This window comes from Prionailurus viverrinus, chromosome C1, assembly GCF_022837055.1.
Source record: "Prionailurus viverrinus isolate Anna chromosome C1, UM_Priviv_1.0, whole genome shotgun sequence".
Classification (NCBI taxonomy): domain Eukaryota; kingdom Metazoa; phylum Chordata; class Mammalia; order Carnivora; family Felidae; genus Prionailurus; species Prionailurus viverrinus.
The window spans coordinates 48973447-48994073 of record NC_062568.1 but is presented as its reverse complement, the minus strand read 5'-3'; the positions used below and the strand labels follow the sequence as shown (position 1 = coordinate 48994073).

The 20627-nt window shown below is 37.3% G+C and overlaps 1 pseudogene; it reads right to left on the bottom strand.

The window, feature by feature from the left end:
• Positions 1–10536: 10536 nt before the first annotated feature.
• Positions 10537–11072, bottom strand: LOC125173146 (stathmin-like; annotated as a pseudogene).
• Positions 11073–20627: the final 9555 nt, after the last annotated feature.

The window sequence follows — 20627 nt, the reverse complement described above, 5'->3', positions numbered from 1 at the left end:
TGTAAGTGTTGGTGTTGAAGTCCCCTACTATTATGGTATTATTATCAATGAGTTTCTTTATGTTCATGATTAACTGATTTGTATATTTGGGTGTTTCATGTGGGGGCATAAATGTTTACAATAGTTAGCTTTTCTTGGTGGCTTGACCTTTATTTAAGATATAATGTCCTTCTTCATCTCTTGTTGCAGTCTTTATTTTAAAAAATTGGGGTCACTTGAGTTACTCAGTTGGTTAAGTATCTGACTTTGGCTCAGGTCATGATCACGGTTCGTGAGTTTGGACCCCATATCGTTTTCTGTGTTGATAGCTCAGAGCCTGGAGCCTGCTTCACATTCTGTGTCTCCCTCTGTCTCTACCCCTTCCTCTCTCATCCTCTGTCTCTCTCTCTCTCACTCTCAAAAATAAATATAAAAAATTAAAAATAAATAAAATGTAGTGTCTGATACAAGTATGGCTGCTCTAGCTGCCTTTTGGTGATCATTAGCATGATAGATGGTTCTCCATCCTCCTACTTTTAATCTGAAGGTATCTTTAGGTCTAAAATGGGTCTCTTGTAAACAGCATATAGATGGATCTTGTTTTCTTATCCATTTTGATACCCTGTGTCTTTTGATTGGAGCGTTTAATCTGTTGACATTTAGAGTGAGTGCTGAAAGTCATGAATTTGCCATTGTGCTGCCTGTAGAGTTGGAATTTCTGGTGCTGTTCTCTGGTCCCTTCCAGACTTTGTTGTTTTTGGTTTTCGTTTTGTTTTGTTTCATCTTTTCTCCCCTTTGAGAGCCCCTCTTATAATTACTTGCTGGATTGGTTTAGTGGTCGTTGAACTCCTTTGTTTTTGTTTGTCTGGGAAACTCTTTATCTCTCCTATTTTTAATGACAGCCTTGCTGGATAAAGAATTTTTGGCTGCAAATTTTTCCAATTCAGCACATTGAATATATCCTGCCACTCCTTTTTTACCTGCCAAGTTTCTGTGGATAGATCTGCTATGAACTTGATCTGTCTTCCCTTATAGGTTTAGTACTTTTTTTCCTTTACTGCTTTTATAATTCTTTCCTTGTCTGTGTATTTTGTGAATTTGACTATGATATGTTTTGTTGATGGTCGGTTTTTGTTGAATATGATGGGAGTTCTCTGTACTTCTTGGATTTTGGTGTCTGTGTCTTTCCCCAGATTAGGAAAGTTTTCTGCTATAATTTGCTCATCTAAACCTTCTACTCCTTTTGCTCTCTTTTCATCTTCCAGGACTCCTATCATTCAAATATCATTCCTTTTTAATAAGTTGCTGAGTTCTCTAATTCTTATATCATACTCTTTAATTCTGTCTCTCTCTTTTTTTTTTGGATTCATTATTCTCCATAATTTTGTCTTCTGTATTGCTGGTTCACTTCTCTGCTTCATCCATTCTTTCTGCTGTGGCATCCATTTGAGATTGCATCTCAGTTAGAGCATTTTAAGTTTTGTCCTGACAAGCTTTTACTTCTTTTATCTCCACAGAATGGGATTCTATGCTTTTTTCCCCACCCCTGCTAGTATTCTTATTACTGTGATTATAAATTCTAGTTCAGAGATCTTGCTTATATCTGTGTTGATTAGGCCCCTGGCTATCATTTCTTCCTGTTCTTTCTTTTGGGGTAAATTCTTTCATTTTATCATTTTGGAGGAAGAAAACAATAATAAAATTTAAAAAATTAAATAAAGGAAGCTAGAGTCTAGGTGTGTTTTGGTCTGGTTGTTGAAAGAAGCATGGTAGCATAAAGAAAAAAGAGAAAAAAAGTAGGAAAAAGTTTAAAAATTTAAAAAAAGCATAATAAAATAGAATAAAATGAAATGAAGAAAGTGAAATAGAATAAAAAATATACAAAAAATGAAAAAATATAGCAGAAAGATAAAAAAATTTAAAAAGGACATAAAAATAATTTTTTCTCTTTTAGTATCCATGAAAATGGAAAGAAAGTAAAGAAATAACAATTTAAGCAAAAGCAAAAAAAAAAAAAAAGAAAAGAAAAATTATTAGGTGGACCAGCAAACAGAATGAAACCCAAATGAAAGTACATCCAGTTTCCCCTAGAAGTCAAACTGTGAAGTACTTTATAGCCTGTACACTAAGCAGGTGGAGAGACTTGTGGTGGTCCTCTAGGGTATGAACTTGCTGTGTGCAGTTGGACGGGGCTTGGTGTACAGGCTCTGTTCTCTACTAGCTGTTGCTGATTGGCTTACTGGGGTGGATTGGTGAGGCGTGTGTACACATGTATGTGAAAGCGTGGGTGAGGTGAAAATGGCATCACCTAGCTTCCTAGTCTCTGGCACAGGAACTCTGCACTCTCACCTACTGGCAGTTAAGCACTCCTCTTTTGTCTCTGGCTTTTGTCCACTCCCTGCTTGTACAGTGTCTGCGTCCAAGCTGTCAGCCTGCCAGGCGACTCCTCCCTCCCAAATTTTATCTCATTCGGGGGTGTGTTTCCAAACTTTTCACTTCTGAAAGCCCTGTGGCTTGGAGCTGTGCCAACCCTCTGGGGGAGGGTCTTCCTGTGCAATGGCAGGGTGCTGGCTTGTCCCAGAGATGTTCCTGTAATCTCTCTGTGGCAGAGGTTCAGAGATTGTGGCTATGTGCTGGCACCTCAGAAAAAGTGTGTGCGATTGCTCAGAGGCAGTGGTTCATGGGTTATGGAAAATCACAACACACAACTGGCACCAGGTGTCACCACACCCTGGTGTCTTTGTTCCAATACCAGCAAACATGGCTGCTCCCTGGGGTCCCCTGGGACCTTTGTTTGTGGGGTGGCCAAATGGACTCTACCAAATGCCCTCCTAGCAGGGGAACTGCTTCTTCGCATGTGACCTACAGACCCCTCAGACCTCGCTGCCTGCTCCCGTGGATTCACCCTTCCTCCCCACCAGAGCACTGCCAGGTATTAAGTTCCAGAATTTTAGACTCTGTTTTCTCCTGTTTATAGAGTCCTCATGGTATTGAAACCCTCTCCTTTCTCCTTATCAATGGTTTTGGGGAATAGATTTCTTGTGTAGTCCCTTGTGTTTCTACTCTTTGTCTCCAGCTCCTTTGGGCAGAGTGCTTTTCCTGCACTCTCCGGTGTGCTGCACTCCCCCCCCCCCCCATCTGTCCTCTTTCCACAAAAACAGCTCCCTACCCTCTGTAGCTTTTCTCTCATCCATTTCACCTCTCTGCACTGAGTACCTCCTGAGTTCTATGGCTCAAGTTATGCAGATTGTTGTGTTAATCCTCAGGTCAATTTTCTAGGTGTGCAAGATGGTTTGGCGCTGTTCTAGCTGCATTTCAGGGATGAGAGAAGTTCAGAACTTCCATGGTGTTCTGCCACCTTGGCCAGAAATGTTATATCCTCTTGATGAATTGACTTCTTTTATCATTATATGATGATTTTGTTTATTTCTTGTTATAGTCTTTGGCTTAAGTCTGTTTTGTTTGCCATAAGTACAGCTCCCTCTTCTTTATTTTGGTGTCCATTTGCATGGAATATTTTTTTGTGTTCTTTAAGTTTCAGTCTGTGTGTGTCCTTAAAGTTGATGTGTCTCTTTGTAGGCAACATAGGTGGGTCTTATTTTTATACATTCAGCAACTGTATATATTTTGATTAGAGAATTTTAGTTTGTTTATATTTAAAGTAATTACTGATAGGTATGGACTTACTCTTGCAATGTTGTTGTTTTCTGGTTCTTTTGTAAATCCTTTGTTCTTTTTTGTCTCTCTTGCTTTCTTTTTTCTGTCATGGTATGCTTTGATTTCTTTCTATTTATTATTTGTGTATGCACTATAGCTTTTGCTTTGTGGTTATCATAAGGCTTACGTAAATTATAACAGTCTGTTTTTAGCTTGGAGCAATTCAACTTTGAATGCATAAAAAAGCTCTACATTTTTTGCTTCCCCCAACATTAAAAATTTTTTTAATATTTATTTATTTTTGAGAGAGAGAGAGTGAGACAGAGCACAAGCAGAGTAGGGGGCAGAGAGAGAGGGAGACACATAATATGAAGCAGGCTCCAGGTTCTGAGCTGTCAGCCCAGAGCCTGATGGGGGGCTTAAACTTGTGAATCAGGAGATCATGACCTGAGCTGAAGTTGGACACTCACCTGACTGAGCCATCCAGGTGCTTCTTGTGTTTTTGATATCATAATTTACATCTTTTAAATATGGTTTTTAAAAATGTTTATTCATTTTTGAGAGAGAGAGAGAGAGAGAGAGAGAGAGAGCAAGGGAGGGGTAGAGAGAGAGGGAGAAAGAATCCCAAGCAGGCTTCATGCTGATAGCACAGAGCCCAACATGGGGCTTAATCTCACGAACCATGAAATTATGACTTGAGCCGAAATCAAGAGTCAGATGCTTAACCGTCTCAGCTACCCAGGCATCCTGACGACTTATATCTCTTTATTTACGTTGCATATCCATTAATAAATTATTGTAGTTATATTTATTCTTAGTACTTTTATCCTTTAACTTTTATACTAGTGGTAATAGTGGTTTACCTACCACCATTGCAATATCATTCTTCATTCAACTATATATTTACCTATATGACTGAATTTAACCTTTCATATGTTTTTATGTAACTAATTAGCACCCTTTTGTTTTAGCTTGAGAACAAAACAACTCTCCCAACTTATGTCTGCCTTCTTCTGTCTTGATAAACTCTCCCAACTTCTGTCTGCCTGGGAAACTCTTTATCTCTCTTGTAATTCTGCAGGACTATTTTGCCAGGTAAGGTATTCTTGGTTGGCAGTCTTCTTCCCCCCATTACTTTGGCTATATCATCCAACTCTCTTTTGGCCTGCAAAGTTTCTACTGAAAAATCTGCTGATACTTTTATGAGGGTTCTCTCTTCATAGCAATTTGCTTTTCTCTTGATGCTTTTAAGATTCTAACAGTTTAATTGTAATGCATCTTGGAGTGAGTCTCTTTGGATTTGTCTTTTTTTTTTTACTCTCTGGGATTCTTTGATCTGGATGTCTGTTTCTTTCCTTAGGTTAGGGAAGTTTTAAAGCTATTATTTCTTTGAATATGCTCTCTTTTTCTCTCTCTTCTTCTGTGATCCCTGTAGTATGAATACTGGCCCATTTGATGGTGTCCCATGAATTTCTTAGGCTATTTTCATTCTTTTTCATTTATTTTTCTGTTAACTTCTCTAATTGGCTGAATTCCACTACCCTGTCTTTTGAATTTTGTTGATCTTTTTTTTTTTCCTTCTTCATCTAGTCTGATTTTGAGTCCATCTATTGAAAATTTCAGGTCAGTTATTATTTTCTTCAGCTCTATGATTTCTGATTGATATTTTCTTATATTTTCTATCTATTTGTCAAAATTTTCACTGAATTGTTCTTCTGACCTTAGGAAACATCTTTATGACCAGTATTTTGAACTCTTTATTAGATTAATTACTTATTTTCATTTTATTTAAGGTCCCTTTCTGGAGTTTTACCTTATTCTACTGTTTGCTAAGTATTTCTCTGTTTCTTCATTTTCCTAACTTTGTTGGTTTCTGTATATTGTATAAAATAGCCACTTCTTTCCCTCTTGACATAATATCTCATGTAGGAGATCAAACTTGTTAATCAACCCGGCCAAGCTCTTGGCTTTCTCTCGGACTTCTGTGATTGACCAAGATGCCTGTTTTGTTTTAGTGGCTCCTGGTAGTTAAGTCTTATCAGTGTTCCAAAAGGGAGGATTACAGTTGGCACCTAGATGTAGATTGATTAAAAGCTGGAACGTTAGGCAGAAGCTGGGAAAGTATGTACTTATGTCATAGTCAGGCCCTAGATATGTATTAAAGTTAGAAGCTTGAGTTGTGGGGCAACTAGGTGGCTCAGTAGGTTAAGCGTCAGACTTTGGCTCAGGTCATAATCTCACAGTTCTTGGGTTCGAGCCCTGCATCAGGCTCTGTGCTGACAGCTCAGAGTCTGGAGCCTGCTTCAGATTCTGTGTCTCCCTCTCTCTCTGTTCGTCCCCCACTTGCACTCTGTCTCTGTCTCTGTCTCTCTCAACAATAAATAAACATTAAAAACAAAAACCAATCCCCCCCCTTCCCCTGCCCCCCCCCCCCAGCTCATTCATTAGTTTTTAAGAAGCTAGATCCTTTTCAAGGAAAGACTTGGAGAGGAGCATTTTCACCTGCTTCTTCTGTATTGAGCCCTGGAGGGATAGCTGAGTAAGAACTCTTCTTTGTTTCCTATAATCCTGTGGGACTGGCTGCTATGAGAGCCAGGTGATTTGCAAATCTGTCCCTTGAGTGGCAGCTGTAAAAGTTGGAGTGCAGACATGTGTACAAGCTTCTTCCAGGGAAATACTGGTGACTTGGAGCAGGCTGGAGGGAGAAAACAGGGGAGGTATCTGTTGGTCTTCCCAGTGTCTGGAGATGATGGCTGCCAGCCACTAGATGCATGCTAAATTAGAAACCTGGCCCTCAGGCAGCAGCTTTTAAAGTATGCAAATAAATCCCTCTCATAGAGAGACTGGAAGAAGGGTATTTTTGCCTGCTCTCTCTGTGTTGAGCTCTGGGGTGATAGCCCATTAAGAATTGCTTCTTTGAGGGTGCCTTGAAGCTCATTCAGTTAAGCGTTCAACTCTTGATTTTGGCCCAGGTCATGATCTCATGGGTTCCTGAGTTCTAGCCCCATGTCAGGATCTGTGCTGACAGTGTGGAGCCTGCTTGAGATTCTCTGTCTCCCGCTCTCTCTGCCCCTCCCCTGCATGCATGTGCTCTTTCTCTCTCTCTCAAAAATAACATTAAAAAAAATTGCTTCTTTGTTTGCTGTATCCCTGTGGGGCTCATGAATGGAAACTCCATTGGCTGTCAGAACCAGGCAATCCAGAGACCCATCCCTTGGTCAGCGGCTGGAAAAAAATGGGGTATAGATGTATGTACAAGCTTCTTTCAGGGAAATACTAGTGACTTGGAGTGAGTGGAGGGAGTAGATGGGGGAAATGTTTGCCAACTTTCCTAGTCTCTGAGGGAGGATCAGAGCCCCTGGATGCCTGCTAAATTAGAAGCCTGACCTTTAGGAAGCAGCTTTTGATATGTGTAGATAAACTCTTTTCAGGGAATGAATGGGAGATGGGTATTTTTTGTCTGTTCTCACTGTGCTGAGCCTTGGTGGGGATAGCCAGTTAAGAACTGTTTTTCTGTTTGATACAGTCTTGTGAATCTCATGGATGAAAGTCCTACTGGCTTTCAGAACAAGGTGTTTGGGAGCCTGTCTCACAGGTGGGAGTCTTAAAAGTTGGAGTGTTTGAGGTAGGATCCCAACCCCCTTTGCTCCAGAGGGAGAAGTTGGCTGTGGGGTGTTCCATTCTTATTGCATAGTGCTTGCTGTACTAGGTGTGGGTTTTATGGCAAAAGTGTGTCTCAGACTTTCCTACCCATTTCAATATATTTCCTTTTTTTAATGTTTATTTATTATTATGAGAGAGAGAGTGAGCATGAGTGTGGGAGGGACACACACACACACACACACACACACACACACACATACAGAATCTGAAGCAGGCTCCAGGCTCTGAGCTGTCAGCATAGAACCTGATGCAGGGCTCAAATCCACAGACCACGAGATCATGACCTGAGCTGAAGCCGGACACACTTAACTGATTGAACCATCCAGGCTCCTTTCAGTGTTATTTTCTCATTTGCCCAGTGTGTAGGAGTAACTCCACTAGTTTCTGTATTTTTTCACAGGAAATTGCTCCATGTATAGCTGCATATTTGGTATATCTGTGGGGAGGAGGGAAGCTCAGGAGCCTCCTCTGTCACCCATCTCATTGACTCTCCATTTTGATTCTGGTCTCCTAAAGTATTGAAGGTACCATGGTTGGAAGCAGGGAAGAGGCTGACAATGAAATGGGTGTACATCAGAGGAACACAGATCCTGACATCCATTCTGCTTCATGACTATATGCACCTACCATAGAAAAGAATCTTAGCAAAGAGGGGGGAAGCTAATGGCAAATTATTTATAAAAACCTATCAGATGAAACAATATACTATCAACAAGAATAACATAAGAAAACAATATTTACAGTAGTATCAAATGTAATAAAATACTTAGGAATAAATTTAACCAAGGAGGTAGAAGACTTATTCAGTAAAAACCACAAAACATTGCTAAAAGAAATTTAAGAGAAGACAAATAAATGGAAATACACCTCAAGTTTTTGTAGAGTGGAAGGCTTAATGTTGTTAACATGTCCATACTACCAAAAGTAATCTACAGGTTCAATGCAGTCTCTATCAAAATTCCAACAGAATTTTTTAAAGTCTTTTTTTTTAAAGTTTATTCATTTATTTTGAAATAGAGAGAGAGTGAGCATGAGCAGGGGAGGATCAGAGAGAGAGAGAATCCCAAGCAGGCTCTGTGCTGTCAGTGCAGAGCTAGATGCAGGGCTTGAACTCACAAACCGTGAGATCATTACCTGAGCCGAAATCCAGAGTCAGATGCTTAACTAACTGAGCCATCCAGGTGCCCCTCCAACCGCACTTTTTGAAGAAATAGCAAAATTCATCCTAAATTTTTTGTGGATTCTTAAGGGACTTTGAATATTCAAAACAATTTTGTAATAAAAAAACAAAGTTGGAGGACTCACACTTCTTGACTTCAAAACATACCACAAAGTCACAGTAATGAAAACAGCGTGGCATTAGTATAAAGACAGACAAATAGATTAGTGGAATAAAGTAGAGAGCCCCAAAATAAACCATCACATATATAGCCAAATGTTCTTTGACAAGGGTGCCAAGACTATTCAATATGAAAAGATAATCTCTTCCACAAATATTTTTGGTAAAAGTGGGCATATATATGCAAAGGAATTAAATTGGACCCTTATCTTTTACTGTATTCAAAAATTAAACTGGATTAATGACATAAAGACAAGACCTAAAACTATAAAACTCCTCGGAGAAAACAAAGAGCAAAAACTTCATCATGTTGAACTTGGCAATGATTTCTTGGAATACGACCTCAAAAGCACAGAAAACACAAGCAAAAAAAGGAAAAATAGGACTGCATTAAACTGAAAAACTTTTATGCATCAAGTGGCTCAGTCAGAATGAAATAGCAAGCTGCAGAATGGGAGAAGATATTTGTAAGCTATATCTGATAAGTGATTAATACCCAGAATAAATAAAGAACTGCTACAACTCAACAACAAAAAATCAAATAATCTGATTAAAAATTAAAAGTTAAAAATTAAAAAAAGGCTTTGAATAGAAATTTATCCAAAGAAGATATACAAATGGCCCACATGCATACGAAAAGATGCTCAACATTAGTAATCATCTGAAAAATGCAAATCAGAACCACAATGAGATATTACCTCACAACCATTAGCATGTCTACTATTAAAAATAAAAACACAGATAGGGTGCCTGGGTGGCTCAGTTAAGTGTCCAACTCTTGATTTTGGCTCAGGTCAGAATATCACAGTTTGTGGGATCAGGTCCTGCATTGGACTCTGTGCTGTGTGGAGCCTACTTGGGATTCTCTTTCTCCCCACCCTCAATATAAATAAATAAACATTTAAAAACAAGACAGAGAATAATAAGTGTTGGTGAGTATGTGGAGAAATTGGAACCTTGTACACTGTTGGTGGGATTGTAAAATGATGCAATTGCTATGGAAAACAGTATGGTAGTTCCTCAAAAGTTTAAAAATAGAAGTACCATATGGTCCAATAATCCTTCTTTGGGGGATATATCCAAAAGAATTGAAAACAGGGACTCAGAGATATTTGCACATCCATGTTCATGGTAGCACTATTCACAATACCTAAGAGTGGAAGCAACCCAAATGTTTATCAGCAGGTGAGTGGATCAACAAGAGGTGATATATACATACAATGGAATATTATTCACCCTTAAAAAGGAGGGGGATCCTTTTTACATTTTTTCACATGCTACAGCATGATTGGACCTTAAAGACATTATGTCAAGTGAAATGAGCCAGTCACAAAAAGACAGATACCATATGGTTCCTTTTATATGAGGTATCTAAAATAATAAAATTTATAGAAAGCACACTGGTGGTTATCAGGGGTTGGGGTGGGGGAAATAGAGGTTGTTTAATGATTATAGAGTTTCAGATTTGCAAGATGAAAAGGTTCCAAATATCTGTTTCACAATAATATGAATATACTTAACACTGTTGAACTGTAAATTTTAAAATGGTTAAGATGGTAATTTTTTTTTCAATAGCACTATGCAGTTTTATTAGCCAGTTAAGTACAGGAGCATCTGGTAAGATCAGGACAGAATTGGGATTTAAATGTGAACAGATGTAACATCTAACAGTTTGGAAGAAGCCACTATATACTCTTTTCATAAACATGTTTTTTTTTACAGAGCCAGTACTGTACTAGCCATTAACCCAGCCAAGTGTACTGAAATAGAAAAGATACAACAAGAAAAATAGCTACATGAGAAACACTTTAGGAGAAGAGTCTTTCCCCTTTTGCCTCTAAAACAACAACATACAGTCTAGATCTACCTATATAGTCCTACATTAGCTTCTAGAATATTTGTCAGGACAGCAGAAATGAAATGACACTGGCCAGTACAGTCTTTGGATATTTGGGAAAGGGAAGGGGAGAAAGTCAGTTCTCAGAACAAATTAGTCAGCTTCAGTTTCATCAGCAGGATCTTTGGAGTCTTTGTTCTTGCACACTTCACATTCTTCATGTGCTTGCCCTTCTCTCGCAAATGCTCCAGTTTGGCAGCCTTTGTGCCTCTTGCTCTGTTTATTGGCATCCATTTTGTGGGTCAGCTTTTCTTCTGCCATTTTACCAAAGTTGTTCTCTGCTGTTGCTTTCTGAAGCACTTTTTCATGTTCTCGTTCCTTGATAAGCTGCTTCAAGACTTCGACTTCTTGGGACTTGTGTTTTTCTTCTGCAGCTTCTAATTTCTTCTGAATTTCCTCCAGGGAAAGATCCTTATTTGAAGGGGAAAGGGGGAATTCTGGGACAGATTCATTTGACTGAGGGCTGAGAATCAGCTTAAAAGCCTGGCCTGAGGCATACTTCTCCAGTTCTTTCACGGGGATATCAGAAGAAGCCATGGCGAATGGACTACAAAACTGGCAGTGCGTTCTACTCAATCCGCTGGTAAGGAAAACCCTGCTTGGTCTGAGCCACCTGGCCACACTCTCCAAGATGGTAAATTTTATGTTATGTAGTTTTAATCACAATTTTAAAAACTGTAAAAATATTATGTGGTTTTTCAACTCTTTGTTTAGATTTTGTTATATTAATTGAAGATACACCACTATTTGTTTCATAAATCATTTTGACCATAAAGACACTTTCAAAACGATCTCTTTCCTTCCTCCACTAGTAGGAAATACAGTCTTATTTTGCCAAAGAGAAAATATAAACACAAACAAGTAAATCCCGTTCTCATCCATATGGTTCATTTCCAGACCGCTTTAGAAATTGACTTAACTAAATCAATCCCCAACTCTTCCTGACTCCAGTTCTTTTAAGCTTAACTTTGAAAGGATCCAGGGAAGGTGTATGAAAAGGTCAGAATCTATCTTCTGAGCCGTAGTTCATTAGAAAATTTCTATCACTATGTGTGTGCCCTTCCATTATAGGTACAGGACAGTTTCACAAGAACTGATTTGTGAAGGAAAGTGAAAAATAGAAAGAAATGCAAGTTGAAAGAAATCAAATCACGTCAGATATTTAGAAACATTTAGAAGGCTTCTCTCAAGTATTCTATTTAACATGTTTTCTTGACCTTACTCAAGTTGCTTTTTCTTTATTCTGCAGTTGAGGATAACTTTGTCTTTCCTTCGTTCCTTCCCTTCCTTTACTTCTTTTATGCTTTATTTATCTTTCATTAATTCAGTAGGCATTTGGTGCCTGTAATCATCTTATGAGTTTCTATTAGGTCTTTAGTTCTTCATAACATCCCTATGATGTAAGATAGTCTGTAGATGCAGTGCTACACCAGAGAGGGAGGGATGACCAATTATTTTACTGTCGGTAAACTTGAGTGCCTGTTGCCTATTAATTATCACATGTGCTCCAGTGATTGCCCTGTTCTGGAGTCTATACTCCTCAGTTTTCACAGGAAGCTCTTTGGGGACTATTTTATTAGATATTATAAAAGGTTAAAGAGTATGAAGCAGTAGGGAGAAGATGTATTTGTCGTCTACCGAGTGTCTGATCTACCTGTGTGTATTTAGAACAAACAGAATCAATCTTTTTTTTTTTTATTTTAAAAAAAATTTTTTTTTTTCAACGTTTATTTATTTTTGGGACAGAGAGAGACAGAGCATGAATGGGGGAGGGGCCGAGAGAGAGGGAGACACAGAATCGGAAACAGGCTCCAGGCTCTGAGCCATCAGCCCAGAGCCTGACGCGGGGCTCGAACTCGCGGACCGCGAGATCGTGACCTGGCTGAAGTCGGGCGCTTAACCGACTGCGCCACCCAGGCGCCCCTGGAATCAATCTTTTTAACTGTTAGGAATCAAGCATTCCTGTTAGGAATCAACATTTCTTGAATGGCCAGTGGTGCCATTATGGATATCACTATTTTATAGAATATTAAGATAGGAAAAATTTTTGAATACCTATTTTTGCTAGGCATAGTCCTTTTTTTTCCTTATAATGTTATGATGTATGAATAATTTATTACTCTCTTTTATAAAAATAAGAGAACTGAATTTGGGCAACTGGCTCAAGATCATCCAACCAGTAAATGAAAGACAAGAGATCCAAACCTAGGATAATCTATCTCCAAAGTGTCTCTAAGCTTTCTATCTTGATGATTGGCCACATTTAAAATACTTAATAGCTATAATTTTATTTCAAGAGGAATAATTTTATGTACTATACGAATTTCACTTCAGGTATTTATAGATTAGCACTTTTAACCCTTCTTTCTTGACACAAAGACATTTTCTCTTAATAAAGACATTTGCATGAAAATGAGCTAATCCATATTGTAGTGCTTTATCTGTTCAGTCCATGTTATAGGTTTATCAGTTCACATTTTCCATATTTCTTACTTGAAAGCATAAGCCTTGGTGTGCTGAAAGATGACAAAAAAGAATTAATAATCAAAACCTGAGGAGAAAGCTGGGGCCAAGAGTCCCTGGAAACGAAAATGTGTTGAGTCAAGAGGAATGACATTGCAATAGTAAGGCTTTTTTACTGACAAACACAATATCTGGGCATGTGCCTGTGGGGAAAGACATGTAAAAGCAGGGACATTTTAAGAGTTTGTTAGTGTGCAACACTTAGCTCTTGAAAATTGTGTTTTATATCTTACGAAGAACTCATAAGTGTACCCACATCTCATTAAGTATAATTTCTGCACAGTGAACAAGATGTAAATGCTTTTTATAGTTTTGTTGTTTAAATTATTTGTGTTTGGTTCTGATTTCTAAAGAATAATAATGCTTACTAGAGAATTATTTTGAAATGAGACAATCTAATCTACAAATTGTACTGGGTAACTTAAATTGTTATTAATATTAAATTTAATGATCAATGAAATAAACATCACATTTATTTTGTAGACTTTTAATTATTTTATGTTGGGAGTCAATAACTTTTGTTTTCAAACTAGAATACTGTTTTTTTTTTAATGTTTATTTTTGAGAGGGACAGAGAGAGAGAGAGCAAGCATGCATGAGAGTGGGGTAGGGGCAGAGAGAGAGGGAAACAGAGGGATCTGTCTGCTGCACTGACAACAGAGAGCCTGATGCAGGGCTCAAACTCACAAACTGGAGCATCATGACCTGAGCCAAAGTTCGACCCTTAACAGATGGAGCCACCCAGGCGCCCTCAGAACAATGCTTTTTAAAAAGGATCTTAACTAAGAGATCATTCACATACCATACAATTGTGCCATTACAATGTGCAGTTCAAAGGGTTTTAGTACATTCACAAATGACTCCTACCATTACAACAGTAGATTTTAGAACATTTCATGACCTCAAAAAGAAACCCTATTCACTTTAGTATTACCATCCCTACTTGTTTCTCTTTACTCCCTGCCCATCCATAGGCACCCACTAATCTGCTTTTTCTCTCTATTGATTTGTTAATTCTGGATATTTTATATAAATGGAATAATTAACATTTAGTCTTCTGTTACTGGGTTCTTTTACTTAGCATGATGTGTTCAAGGTTTATTCATGCTGGAGCATGTATCAATAATTATTATGGTTGAATAATATTTCCATTGTATGGATATACCATATTTTATTTATCCATTCATCAGTTGGACATGTGGGTTATTTCCACCTCTTGCCTATTGTAAACAGTGTTGCTTAATTATTTGTGTACAACTATTTATTTGAATGCCTACTTTCAGTTCTTTTGGGTATATATAAGAAGTGGAATTAGTAGATCATATGGTAACTTATTTAAACTCTATGTTTAAATGTTTTAGAAATTGCTATTCAAAAGTGGCTGCACCATTTTACATTCTTACCAGCAGTCTAGGAAAGTTCGGATTTTTTTCACGTTCTTGTCAACATTTGTTATTATCTGGCTTTTGATTCTAATGTCCTAGTAGGTACAAAGTGATAATGCCGTGGTTTTAATTTACATTTCTGTGATGACTAATGGTGTTGAATATCTTTTTATGTGGTTGGTGCCCACTTCGATATCTTCCTTGGAAAAACATTCATTTAAATATTTCACCTCTTTTAAAAAAATGGCTTATGTGTCTCTCTAGTACTGAGTTGTAAAAGTGCTTTGTATACTTTGGATACAAGTCTCTTATCAGATACGTGATTTATTTTGTCTCCATTTTGTGGGTTGGCTTTTCACTTTCTCAGTGGTATCCTTGGAAGCACAAACATTTCTGATTTTGCTGAAATTCAGGTATCTATTTTTCTTTTGTCGCTTGTGCTTGTGATGTCATATCTGAGAATCTTTTTCAAATCCAAGGGAACATATCCTTTGCTTTTTTTTTGAGTTTTATAGTTTTACAATTATGCCTTTGATCTATTTTGAGTTAATTTTTGTGTATCCTGGGGCAAAGGTCCAGCTTCAATCTTTTACACATAGCTCTTCAGTAATTCCACCTCCATCTGTTGAAATACTCCCTATTAAATGGTTTTGGCACCCTTGTCAAAAACTAAGTTGGCCATAGACATATGATTTTATTTCTTGACTCAGTTCTATTCCATTCATTTATATGTTTATACTTTTGTGAGTACCACACAGTTTTGATTACCAATGACTTGTAGTAAGTTTAAAATCAGGAAATATAAGTACTCCTACTTTGTTACTCTTTTTCAAGATTGTTTTGTCTATTCTGGATCCTATGTAATTACATATAAATTTTACAATCAGCCTGTGAATTTCTACAAATAAGTAAGATGGAATTTCTCATAGGCATTCTGTTGAATCTGTAGATCAGTTTGAGGAGTATTGCCATATTGTCTTCCAACCCACGCTCATGGATGCTTTTTCCATTTGCTTAGATTTTCTTTAATTTCCTTCAACAGTGTTTTGTAAATTTCAAAGTATGAGTTTTGCACTTCTTTTTTTTAAAAAAAATTAATGTTTATTTTTGAGAGAGACAGAGCATGAGTGGGGGAAGGGCATAGAGAGAGGGAGATACAGGATCTGAAGCAGGCTCCAGACTCTGAGCTATCAGCAGAGAGCCCTACAAGGGGCTCGAACTCACTAATGGTGAGATCATGACCTGAGCTGAAGTTAGATGCTTAAATGACTGAGCCACCCAGGTGCCCTATGAGTTTTGCACTTCTTTTGTTGAGTTTGTTCCTAAGTATTTTATTCATTTTGATGCTATTGTAAAAATTATGTTTTTCTCTTTTTTGTATTGAGATTATTCATTGCTGGTTCATAGAAATACTATTGATTTTTGTATATTGTCCTTATATTCTGAAAACTTGCTGAATTAATTTTTTTTTTAGTTTTAATAATTTTTTAGTGTATTCCCTAGGATTTCTTTTATACAGTATCATGCCACCTGTGTTTGGACATAGTTTTTATTTATTTATTGTTTTTAAGTTTATTTTTAATGTTTATTTTTGAGATAGAGAAACAGAGTGTGAGTTGGGAAGGGGAAGAGAGAGAGGGAGACACAGAATCTGAAGTAAGCTCCAGGCTCTGAGCTGTCAGCACAGAGCCCGATGCCGGGCTCAAACTCACGAACTACAAGATCATGACCTGAGCTGAAGTCCAATGCTTAATGGACTGAGCCCCCCGGGCGCCCTTCTTTGGATATAGTTTTACTTCTTCTTTTCGAATCTGGATGTATTCTGTTTCTTGCCTATATTGTCCTAATTTGAACCTCCAGTAGAATGTTGAACAAAAGTGCTGAAAAAAGCATTTTTGTCTTGTTCCTGATCTTAGGGGTAGGGCATCTAGTCTTTCACCATTATGTATGGTGTTAGCTATAATGTTTTTTGACGGTGGCCTTTACCAGGTTGAGGAAGTTTCCTCGTATTCCTTCACTGTCATGTGGGTTTATCATGAAAAGTTACTGGATTTTGTCAAATGCTTTTCTGGTGTTTATTGAGATAATTGTGTGATTTTAATTTTTCATTCTATTGATATGATGCATTAAATTAATTGATTTTCAGATGTTAAACTAACCTGGCATTCCTGGAGTAAATCCCACTTGGTCATGGAGTATCATTTTTTAAAAAATATGTTACTGGATTCAATTTGCTAGTATTTTGTTGAGGATATATGCATCTGTATTCTTAAGAAATATTGGTCCATAGTTTTTTTTGTTTTTTGTTTTTTTCCTTGTGATGTCTTTGTTTGGTTTTGGCATCAGGGTAATACAAGGTAATGAGTTGGGAAGTGTTTCATCCTCTTATATTATTTGGAAGAGTTTGTGTAGAGCTGTTATTAATTCTTTGGTATAATTCACTAGTGAAGCCATCTGGGCTTGGATTTCCTTTTTGGGTAGGTTTTGGTTAATAATTCATTCCCTTCACTTGTTGTAGATATTTTGAGATTGTTTTTTCTTGAATCAATTCAATAGTTTGTGTCTTCCAAAGAGTTTATTTCATCAAAATTATCTAATTTATTAGTGTACAGTTGTTCATAGTATTCCTTTGTAATACTTTTTTCCCCCTCTAAGTTTGGTAGTAATATCCTATCTTTTATTTCTGATTCTAGTATTTTAAGTTTCTCTATTTTTTCTTGGTTAATCTATCCATAGGTTTGTCAAACTTGTTGACCTTTATAAAGAACCAGGTTTTTTAAAATTGATTTTTCACTATTGTCTTTGCATTCTCTATTTCATTAATTCCTGTTATACTTTTTATTAATAAAATAATTCTTATTATTTTCTTCCTTTAGATTTAATTTGCTCTTCTTTTTCTAGTGTTTTAAGGTGGACGCTTAGCTTTACTATTTGAGATCTTTCTTTCTACATGTAAGCGTTTGCAGATATAAGTTTCCCATTAAGTACTGCTTTAGATACATCTATCATTTGTATGTTGTGTCTTTATTTTCATTCATCTCAAAATATTTTCTGGTTCCTTATTTGACTTCTTCATTGAACCATTGATTATTCAGGAGTGTGTTGTTTAATTTTCACACGTTTGACGATTTTTCTAATCTTTTTCTATTCTACTTTCATCCCATTTTGATTGGAAAATCTACTTTGTATTATTTCTGTCCTTTTAAGTTTTTGAGGTGTGTTTCATGGGCTAGCATGTGATCTATCTTAAAGAATCTTCCTTATGCACTTGAGAAGAATGTATATTCTGTCATTGTTGGGTGAAATATTACATAGGTATCTGTTAAGTCCGGTTGATTTATAGTGTTGTTCTAGTCTTCTATTTCCTTGTTAATCTTCTGCATAGCTGTTCTATCCATTATTAAAAGTTGAGTATTGAAGTCTCCACCTATTATTGAATTGTCTCTTTTTCCTTTCATATCTATCTAATACCTCTTTTATAATCTCACTTTTTAAAGGCACTCAAATACCACAGGCCAAGATCATTGTGCCTCTGGTGCTGAATGGGAAAATGGTACAAGGTGAAAGGTCTCCACTGACAAGGTCTGAAGGTTTCAACAGATATGAACTTATTTTGTCAAGATTATTTACTCTGAAACCTCTGGATTTCTAGTGATCTAATTTCCAATGATTGAGGATGGAGGCTAAATTCTCACTGCAAGAAGAGGAGAAAGAGATTTTTTAGCTTACCAAATTCTAAAAACAAAGAGAAATTCAACTTATGAAGTGGGGATAAAGAGAGACTGATTTCTTCCTTTGGTATTATGTGTGGAAGCAACAAAACAAGAAAGGAATAAGAAATAATGATAGAAAAATGTAGTTTACTCTTGGGGGAGGAGACTGACTTATTCTCTCAGAAATCGTATTTGCTACCATTAAACCCACTTACCTTCTAGTCACTATTGTGGAACTTACATTCTCAAGAGGTATGAGGATGAAAACATCCCTAATCAAAAGACACTATTTCTAAATAGAGCTTTTATCCTGAGTATTTTTCCACTTTTCTTCCCACGAGTTAAATATTGATACCTCTTTTATGACCATCCCTTAAAATTACCATAAGACCCAGGTCTGGACATCCAGATGAGGTCCTTTCTTTCCCTGGGGTAGTAACCTTGTTCCCTTGGCTAGGTATAGTCAGAGGTGTCCCAAAACAAAAGGCTGGATCCCCAGATGTTTGCCAAAGAGAAGAAAAAATGCAGGATGTAATGTCATATTTCTATGATCCTTTAATTTCATCCATAAAATGTTCCATTTGTTTATACTGGGGAAGAGAGAGTTCAAGGCATCATTTCATAATGGCCTTGTACCTGGATACATAACACACCTTTGCTGGAGGCATCTGAAGTGAGAGTGTTGCCGATGATTGCTTTTTCACTAATGCTGACAAAGGGTCTTGTGGAAATATATTGCAGATCTTATGAATTTCTTTTTAATATATTGGTGTTTAATAATATAACTATAACCAATGAGTAATAATGCTTAACAGACTTTCACTTCTTAGTCATAAACAATTTTTAAGCTAAAATAAAAGAGTCTAATAAGAGTAGAATATATGACAAGTTAAATTTTGATTAGAAGTTACTGTGAAGTAAAGACCTAACTAATGAAGCCCTACTTAGGGTGGGCCAGTCAGAGAAGGACACTACATGGGAGTATCTGGCTTACCAGAAGGCATTAAGAGGGATTTCAGTGCTGAGGATTCTTCACAGAGTAACAGAATATAGAGTAGATGATGTTTGGAGGGGGCCAAAGAAAACTTTTCTATTTCATAAATTTGCCTACAGCTAACTCTGCCCTGTTGACATTAAACTGGGCTTCACCAATTTCTGGATCTTAAAAACATATAAAAGTAAAAATGTTATGTATTACCTAATTAATTTTTAAATAACACCATTTGTTATTTTGGGACACTGTCTCAGATTGCATCAACCCATGACAGCAAGTAATGGTGAACATTTATCACTTTTAATGATTCAAATGAGTACTCCATGTACTTCCTATACTGTTCCCCAGAGTTACTGAAAATAAATCTTTGGGAATGCAGCAATTCTATAGAATGCTTATTTTGAGTTGTTTGTAGGGCTTCCTGGTTTACAACATACACCTTTAGAAACTTAGCAATCTTGATAGACAGTTTTAATGCCCCAAACGAAGCAATAATTCTAAGAGGAAGTGTTCTTTTGGGGACTCTGACTACACTCAGAGTTACCAGAGAGGCGCTATTGATCTGGGGGGTGAAAAAAATAACAAAAGCTGTGTTCCCAAAGCTCCAAACTCTTGTTAGAACAGATTGTCCCAGGGGCAATCTGGGTGGCTCAGTCGGTTAAGTGTCCGACTTCAGCTCAGGTCATGGTCTCACGGTTCATGAGTTTGAGTCCTGCATTGGGTTCTGCTTCAAATCCTGTATTCCTCTCTCTCTGCCCCTCTACTGCTCTCTCTTTCTCTCAAACACAAATAAAACATAAAAAAAAAAATTAACCTTCTTGTTAAAATATAACAGGTTGTCCATATCTAGAGTCCCCATGGAATGAAAGACCAGGCCTCTGGGCATTGTCTCCAGAGTCCTAATCTACGTTAAGACTGAAAGAGTTAAAGATTATCACAGGGAGGTACCTGGGTGGCTCAGTATGTTAAGCATCTAACTTCAGCTCAGGTTATGATCTCAAGGTTTGTGGGTTTGGGCTTGCATTAGGCTCTGCACTGACAGTAAGTGGAGGCCCTGCTTGAGATTCTCTCTCTCTCTCTCTCTCTCTCTCTCTCTCTCCCTCTCCCTCTCTCTCTGCCCCTCACCACTTACAATTTTCTCTCTCTCTGTCTCTAAAAATAAATAAGTGAACTTAAAAAAAATTCTTAAAAGATTATCACAGGAAGTATATATGGATATGTAATATTGTGTGTGTGTGTGTGTGTGTGTGTGTTGGAAGGAAGAGGCAGGGAGGAAAGAAAGATGGGAGCCAATTCCAGATCTTGCATGACCTTAAAGCTTGAAACTTCATTTAGCAAGTTAAAACCAAATCCTCAATCTCAAAATCTCAAATGCCCTTTGAGTCACTTAGGACTTTGCTTAGAGCGTTAAGAATTAGACAAAGGAAATTCTCAACCACTGCACCTGCTCATACTTCATTCTTGTTTCATCATATCC